At 52.5% G+C, this 7,662-nt stretch overlaps 1 pseudogene across 1 annotated transcript; it reads left to right on the top strand.

Moving 5' to 3' along the window:
• The first annotated feature begins 739 nt into the window (after positions 1-739).
• Positions 740-7,230, top strand: LOC311591145 (large ribosomal subunit protein eL15-like; annotated as a pseudogene). The gene is made up of 2 exons: positions 740-1,358; positions 7,100-7,230. The product of its transcript is annotated as a large ribosomal subunit protein eL15-like (transcript).
• Positions 7,231-7,662: the final 432 nt, after the last annotated feature.

Raw genomic sequence — 7,662 nt, 5'->3', positions numbered from 1 at the left:
TGTGGCGCGTAGTTGCTAGCTTCCACACAGGCAAGCTGAGAGTAATGTGCAGTTTCTTTCTCACTGCTAGCCCTTTCTTAAGTGCAAACGCCACCATAATTAACGAGGGCTGTGAAGGCCATTAATTTTACATTCAGAAGTAATTGTTGGGAAGGTTCAAACAGCAGCGTGCGTGGGGAGATGGATTTTTTTTTATTTCTGCATAAAAAGTGATGTTATTACAATAATGCAAGTTACTCAAGGAGCCGCTATTCTGCCCTAGGGCTGCAAAACAAACCGCCCAAACCTAGCAGGGAGTAAGAACCATTCATTCTGTTAGGCTCGCTGGCTCCGTGACAACCAAGGCTGGGCAGACTGGGTCTTCTGCATGACGCTCTGCGCGTTTGGTCAGCAACCAAAAGGGTGGAACGCCTGGGGGAGTAAGGACCTTGCAGGCTTCCTGACCCATAGTCTGTGTCCTCACCGGAAGGCCAGCCTCCTCTGTGCCTGCCGACTCATCCTGTCTCAGTGGCGTGAGCCTCAGGGCACATACACTTCTTACAAGGTAGCTCAGGGATCCAGAGAGAATGTTCCAGAAGCATCTGCCTTTGACATTTAACCCCGTTTTTTGCTTTCCTGTCAGCCAGTGCAGTTGCCAATCTGCCTGAGCATCAAGGATGAGGACAAGAAAGTGCCTTTCAGTGGGGAAGGCATCAAAAAGTTAGAGGCCTTTTTTTTTTTTAAGAACAGCCACTGGGGGAGAGAGGCTTCTCCCTTTCCTCTGGCAGCAGCCATCAGATGAGCCAAGATGGGTGCACACAAATACATCCAGGAGCTATGGAGGAAGAAGCAGTCCGAGTGATGTGCTTCCTTCTGAGGATCCGCTGCTGGCAATACCGACAGCCATACACAGGGCTCCCCGCCCCTCTCAGCCTATAAGGCGCAAAGGCTGGGATACAAGGCCAAGTAAGGTTATGTCATTTACAGGATTCGTGTCTGCCGTGGTGGCTGCAAACGCCCAGTTCCTAAGGGTGCAACTTATGGCAAGCCTGTCCACCATGGTGTTAACCAGCTAAAATTTGCACGAAGCCTTCAGTCTGTCGCTGAGGAGAGAGCCGGGCACCATTGTGCGGCTCTGAGAGTCCTGACTTCTTACTGGGTTGGTGACGATTCCACATATACATTTTTTGAGGTTATCCTCATTGATCCATTCCATAAAGCTATAAGAAGAAATCCTGACACCCAGTGGATCACCAAACCAGTCCACAAACACAGAGAGATCCGTGGGTTGACATCCGCTGGCCGCAAGAGCTGAGGCCTTGGAAAGGGCCACAAGTTCCACCACACTATTGGTGGCTCCACTGTTACCCCTAATACACGTAATGTTTGTAAAATTCATGCCCAATAAACAGTAAAAAAAAAAAAAAAAAAAAAAAAAGAACAGCCACTGGATGCAATTGGCAGTAGACCGAGCTGAGAAACAGTCTCTTTAAAAATCCAGCCTCGGAGCGGCCTTCTGTGACCTGGAAGAACATTTAGCAGGAGAAACGGTTATCACACAAGTGTGAGGTCCTGAGTCTGAGCCCTAGAACACACCTAACAAGCTGGACACAGAACTGTGCAGCTGAACCCCATTGCTGAGGGAACAGAGAAGGATCTTTGGGGATTACAGACAGACAATCTAGCCCAATGGTTGTGTTCCTGGCTCAGGGAGAGACCCTGTCTCAAAAACTAGGGTGGAGATCAACAGAAGAGGCCACATAATGCCAACCTCTGGTGTGTGTGTGTGTGTGTGTGCATGTCTGCACAGGCGTATACACACACACATACATACACACACCTACTTACATCTGCCTCTTAAAGTTTTGAGTAACAAACTATGGACATGGTAGCTTCTAAATTTCATCTATTGTAACTTATTTATTGTAATCTATTAATTGTAAATTTTGTGTGTGGAAGGAGATGCCTGTGCTAAGGTGTGTGTGTGGAGGACAGCTTTAGGAGCCAGCCAGGTTTGGTGGCAGGTGCCTTTACCTGCTGAGCCATCTCACTGATCCCCTCTAGGTGACTCTCTCCTCTGCCTCTTAGTTTCCCTGTAACAGCTGCAAATGCGGGAAGGCAAATCTCTCTGTCACAGCACCCAGGCCCCATCACTCTGTACAGATACCCGGTGCCTGGCCCTGGGCAGCCTGGAGCCACGTACCCCTCCATTTGTATGTAGCAACAGCTGGACTCCTGCGCTGTCCTGTGCGTAGGGGTCAGCCCTCTTTCTGGGTCCTGGGTGACGGAGATCGCGTTGCCTATTGAGCAAGCCCCACACATACTGTCTCCTTTCTTCATTCCTCCACCTGTCACGCCCACAGCCAGTGCAGCAGCAGTCAGATTGGGTGGGAATTGCAGTTCATGGGAGCGTCCCAGGCCCCTGTGTACAGCAGTCCACCTCCCAGGTAAGGTAGTGTGGTCACCAGGTACCCGAGACCCCATGGAGATGTTTCAGCTATTGCTTGGGGGGTACTGTGGGTATTTCTGAGGGCACTGAAGCACCTCATATTGGTGAGGAAGCCAGAAGGCTGCTATTGGAGTATTTGGACCACTATGATCCAAGTCAACCCAAAGGGCCTTCAACAGAAGCCAGATGAAGGGCCAGGTGAAAGCCCAGCATCCCGGGGTGCTGAGATTTCAATTCAATATCTTTATGGTCCCCAGTGCTGAGGTCATGGGGATCCTGCCTCGGACTTGCACACTCACAGGCAGATGCAGAGGGGCATTTCCATGGTGACTCTCAATCCATGAACTATCACTTTCAAGTGCAAAGCTCTGGGTTCGATTCCCAGTACTGAAACAAAACAGGGACCCGTGAGATGGCTCTGCAGGTAGAGGGGCTTGCCGCCAAGCCTGATGACCTGTGTTTGATTCCCAGGACTCACATGATGGAAGGAGAGAGCCAACTCCTTCATGCAGGATGTCCTATGACCTGCACACGTGTATCATAACTCACACAGGCGAGTGTGTGCACGTGCGCGCACACACGCACACATAGTGGGTATGTGGCAATGGTTAGGGAAGGTCATATAATCCTTATGAGATCCTCTCCTAAGATTTCAGTCACCACTCCCTCCTGCACTGCTGCTGCTGACGTTAGAGAAAATGTAGAAACACTTGTGGGAATGCATAGTTGTGGGTCCTGGTTCCTTTCTGGGTCAGCGTTAGCCATTCCCTGAGAGATTGATACCCACAGCTCTGAGCCTGTGTCTTAGTTGCTTTTCTATCTTTCAGCTCATATATTTTTTTTTTAAATTCATGGCCCACAGTTCCTGAAGGTTAGAGTTCATAACTGTCATGGCACTGGGGCGGAAGCTGACAGCTCATGTCCTGATCCAAAAGTAGGAGGCAGAGAGAGCTAACTGGGAATGGCATGGTGTGATTTTCTTTTCTTTTCTTTTAAATAATGTATTTACTTTTATTCTATGTGCATTAGTGTGAGGGTATCAGATCCCTTGGAACTGGAGTTACAGACAGGTGTGATCCGCCATGTGGGATCTGGGAATTGAACCTGGGTCCTTTGGAAGAGCAGACGGTGCTCTTAACCACTGAGCCATCTCTCCAGTCCCTGTTTTTCTTTTCTTCTTTTGAGACTTATTTTATTTTTATTTATGTGTGTCTGTGCATTTGAGTGCATTGCCCGCAGTGACCAGAAGAGGGCAGTGGATCCCTTGGCCTTGAAGCTGCAGGCAGTTATGAGCCTACCAAGGTGGGTGTTGGGAGCAAACTCTGGTTCTTTGCAAGAGCAATACATGCTTTAATCACTGAGCCATCTTTCCAGCTCCTTGCTTTTCTTTTGTGTTCACTGTGTAGTGTAGGCTGGCCTGCCATGTGCCACCACAGTTTTGCGGAGGGAGGAGCTAGGGATGGGATCCAAGACAGAGTACTTTCCCACTGAGCTTTGTTCCCAACAAAAAGCTTTGACAAGATCCCCCCATTTTCGTGTTCCTCAGCTCACATCCTGCCTGACACACACAAGTAAAGCCAGCCCAGGGTGTGGCATCCACCTAAAGAAGGCAGGGTCACACCGCCAAGGTTCTGGGGAGTGTGGTGGTTTAATGAAATATCACTGATTCTTGGATACTTGAACGCTTGGTCCCCAAATGATAACCGTTTGGGTATGTTTGGGAGTTGTGGCCTTGCTGGAGGAAGTATGCCACTGGGGGTGGGGGTGGGGCCGCCCCATTTCCAGTGTGTGGCCTTTGTAGTTTGAGGTATGAGATCTCAACTGCTGCTCAAGCCTCCATTTTGGCTCCTGCTGTCCTCACAATAATAGAACCCTGAGCTCCCAATTAACCCTTTCTTCTACCTTGGTCTCCGTCTTTTATCACAGCTTAGACAGGAAGTCCCACCCTCTACATTTGATTGGTGGCCATCTGTCGTGTCCACCTCAGAGCCTTGAGGTGTTACAGACCGATGCTGGCTTCCTAGTCCCCTGTGACTAGTGTCACCACATATAAAACCTGTGCTCATGTCCAGTGTGGCCTGGGTAGAGACCTAGGAGATGGCCTCTGTTCCCCCACAGGCTGGCTGTCTCACATAGAGCGCGCTATCACAGCTGCATTACCTCAGGCTCCAAAGCCAGTTGCCCTCTCAGCCTAGCTCTCTGAGCCTCACAACAGGGAAGAAGTGTATTGTTGCCAGTTTTCCATGGGCCGTGGCGACCCAGGCTTTCCATTGGGCTGGCTGGTATCCGATCCATATGGGGACCTGCATCTGTGACCTCTGTTCTTCCTCCTGTGGAGGGTGGTGTGCTGGTAGAGACTCTTTGCATGGTACAGAGGAACTGCACACAGTAGGGCCAGGTGCATGCAGCCTAGGAGACACCTGGCAGCCTGTGGCAAAGGGTACCTGCCCTGGATTTCACCACGCCCACTGCCTCCTCCCGCCTATCGGAATGCTCCTTGGGCTGGCTTCCCTCATGAATGCTGGTGGGATTTCAGCCCTAGGCCCTTCAGAGTGCTCCAATTGTACCATCAGCCCCGTCTTGGTGGCTCTGGATTGCTTCCCACCCTGTTGGCTCCTCCTGCAGACAAAGTCTCCCAGAACATACTTGGCGGCTCCTCTGTTTCTGCCCAGCAAGAGAGAGTCCCGAGGAAACCCAAACACCAGTTCACAGTGTCCCGGCTGCTTTGATTGGCTCCTTCTTGAATCTGTCCTGTGGCCTGGGAACAGGAGTCTCCAATTGGTGTCTGCCTGACCCAGGCGTGGCCCCTGGAGAGACGGCCTGGCAGAGGTTGGGATGAGGTTAGTGGTGGCAACAGATACTGGCCAGTGCCCAAAGGACGAATGTCCACTTCTGGTGTCCTTGTTTTGCTGCCAGGCCATCTTTGTCAAGAGTGTTAGGCAGTCTCAGCAGTCACTGTGACCATGATTTTCAGCTCCAGGGACTAAAGCCAGGGCTTTGATCATATAAGACCAGACCTCTACCACTGAGCCTCAACTCAGACCCTCACTGGGGGATTCTAGGCAGGGGCTCTACCACTGAGCCACATCCCAGCCCCTCACTGGGGGATTCTAGGCAGGGGCTCTACCACTGAGCCACACCCCAGCCCCTCACTGGGGGATCTAGGCAGAGGCTCTACCACTGAGCCACACCCCCAGCCCCTCACTGGAGAATTCTAGGCAGGGGCTCTACCACTGAGCAACACCCCAGCCCCTCACTGGGGGATTCTAGGCAGGGGCTCTACCACTGAGCCACACCCCAGCCCCTCACTGGGGGATTCTAGGCAGGGGCTCTACCACTGAGCCACACCCCAGCCCCTCACTGGGGGGTTCTAGGCAGGGGCTCTACCACTGAGCCACGCCCCAGCCCCTCACTGGGGGATTCTAGGCAGGTGCTCTACCACTGAGCCACACCCCAGCCCCTCACTGGGGGATTCTAGGCAGCTGCTTTCCACTGAGCCACACCCCCAGCCCCTCACTGGGGGAGTCTAGGCAGGGGCTCTACCACTGAGCCACACCCCCAGACCCTCACTGGGGGATTCTAGGCAGGGGCTCTACCACTGAGCCACACCCCAGCCCCTCACTGGGGGGTTCTAGGCAGGGGCTCTACCACTGAGCCACACTCCCAGCCCCTCACTGGGGGATTCTAGGCAGCTGCTTTCCACTAAGCTGCATCCCTAACACTTTTTGTGTTGTCTATTTTGAGACCAGCCTTGCTAAATTGTTCTTACTGGGTGTGAAGTTGCCATCTTCTTTCCTCAGCCTCCAGTGTAGCTCACACGCATGTCCACACTAGTGTGACTGGCTTCGCTGTTGTCTTTTTTTGGCAACATCTCAAACTATGCAGCCCAAGCTTGCCTTGATTTTTTTTTTCTTTCTTTCCTTTTTTTTTTTTTTCCAGACAGCATTTCTCTGTGTAGCCCTGGCTGTCTTAGACTCACTTTGTAGACCAGGCTGGGATCACAGGAGTGCGCCACCCCAGCAGGCTGCGGCCTTGAGCTCGTATCCTCTGGCTTCAGCGTATCCCACGTCCTGGGAATGTAGTTCATTCTGTTCTCACTGAAAGTAAGGAATGCCTCCGACTGCCTGGACAGCAGTGAGGAAAGCAGATCCCAAAGCCTGGCTGCTTCGGTGAAAGCCCAGGTCCATTGAGTTCTGCGTGCACTTGGCAAAGTTGCTCTGTGCCTCTATTTCCCTTTACAAATAAAAATATCGGCCAGGCGTGGTACAAGCCTCTAATCCTAGCACTCGTGAGCAGTTGTGAGGGTCAAACAGTAAAGGATCTGGGCAACATAGTGAGTGCTGAACAAAGGCCCCCATTGGTGTGAATGACACCCCTCAGATGGACCGCAGATACCAAGACAGGATGGAGAGCACCCAGGTAAAAGCCTGACAGAACTGCTCCCCTCTGTCACCACTAGAAGCGGGGACAGGAAACACACCACTGCTCACAATTGCATCCTGTCACAATGTGGCAGCTGCCAGCCATGGGGGGTGGCGGCGAATGCCTGTTCACCCAGCATCCGGAAGGTTGAGCTGGAATGACACGAGTTCGGGTCCCGTCTGGGCTACATAGCAGAACCCTGGGATAACTTCAGGAAGCATGAGGCTTCTCAGCCTCTGATGGCCACAGGGTCTGGGGTCTGGTGGCCACAGTGCTGCGTTGCACACCCGGGGAGAGCTGTCCGGGAGGCTGAGCTGAGATTTGAAGCCAAGAGGGTGGACTGCGGAACCTACGATCCGACGGGCGGCTACTCACGCTGAGGCATGGTTAAAACCACTTGAGGCTTTGGCCTGAGGTTCTCTTTCCAACAAGGCAGCGAGTGATGCAGCAGCTGGCAGTGAGAGCTGGCCAGGACAGCAGGGACAGAGGCCGGGAGGTGGCCCTGCTGAGAGACCCTGTGATCTCCCAGCTGCTGGCAGGACACGGGACGTGCGGAGTCTTCCGGGACGGGCCCCACACGATGTAGGCCCCACAGAGCTCCTGTTTGTCTTGTTTTCCTTCAGTTGTGACAATAGGTGTAGCCTTGCTCACCTACTTTTTGCAATACTGAGGGTGGAATCCAGACGCACCTCCTGCGTGCTAGGCAGGAGGCTTCTGCTGAAACATGCCCACAGCCCTGAAGTGTTCTGACAAATAGCTTTAGGCCCTTTGTCAGTGCCTCTGGCACAAGAACCCCGAGGCCATCATCACCA

This window comes from Acomys minous (assembly GCF_964271855.1).
Source record: "Acomys minous genome assembly, chromosome: 20".
In the NCBI taxonomy this organism is placed as follows: Eukaryota; Metazoa; Chordata; class Mammalia; order Rodentia; family Muridae; genus Acomys; species Acomys minous.
The sequence above is the reverse complement of the archived record's forward strand: the minus strand, read 5'-3'. Positions and strand labels throughout refer to the sequence as shown.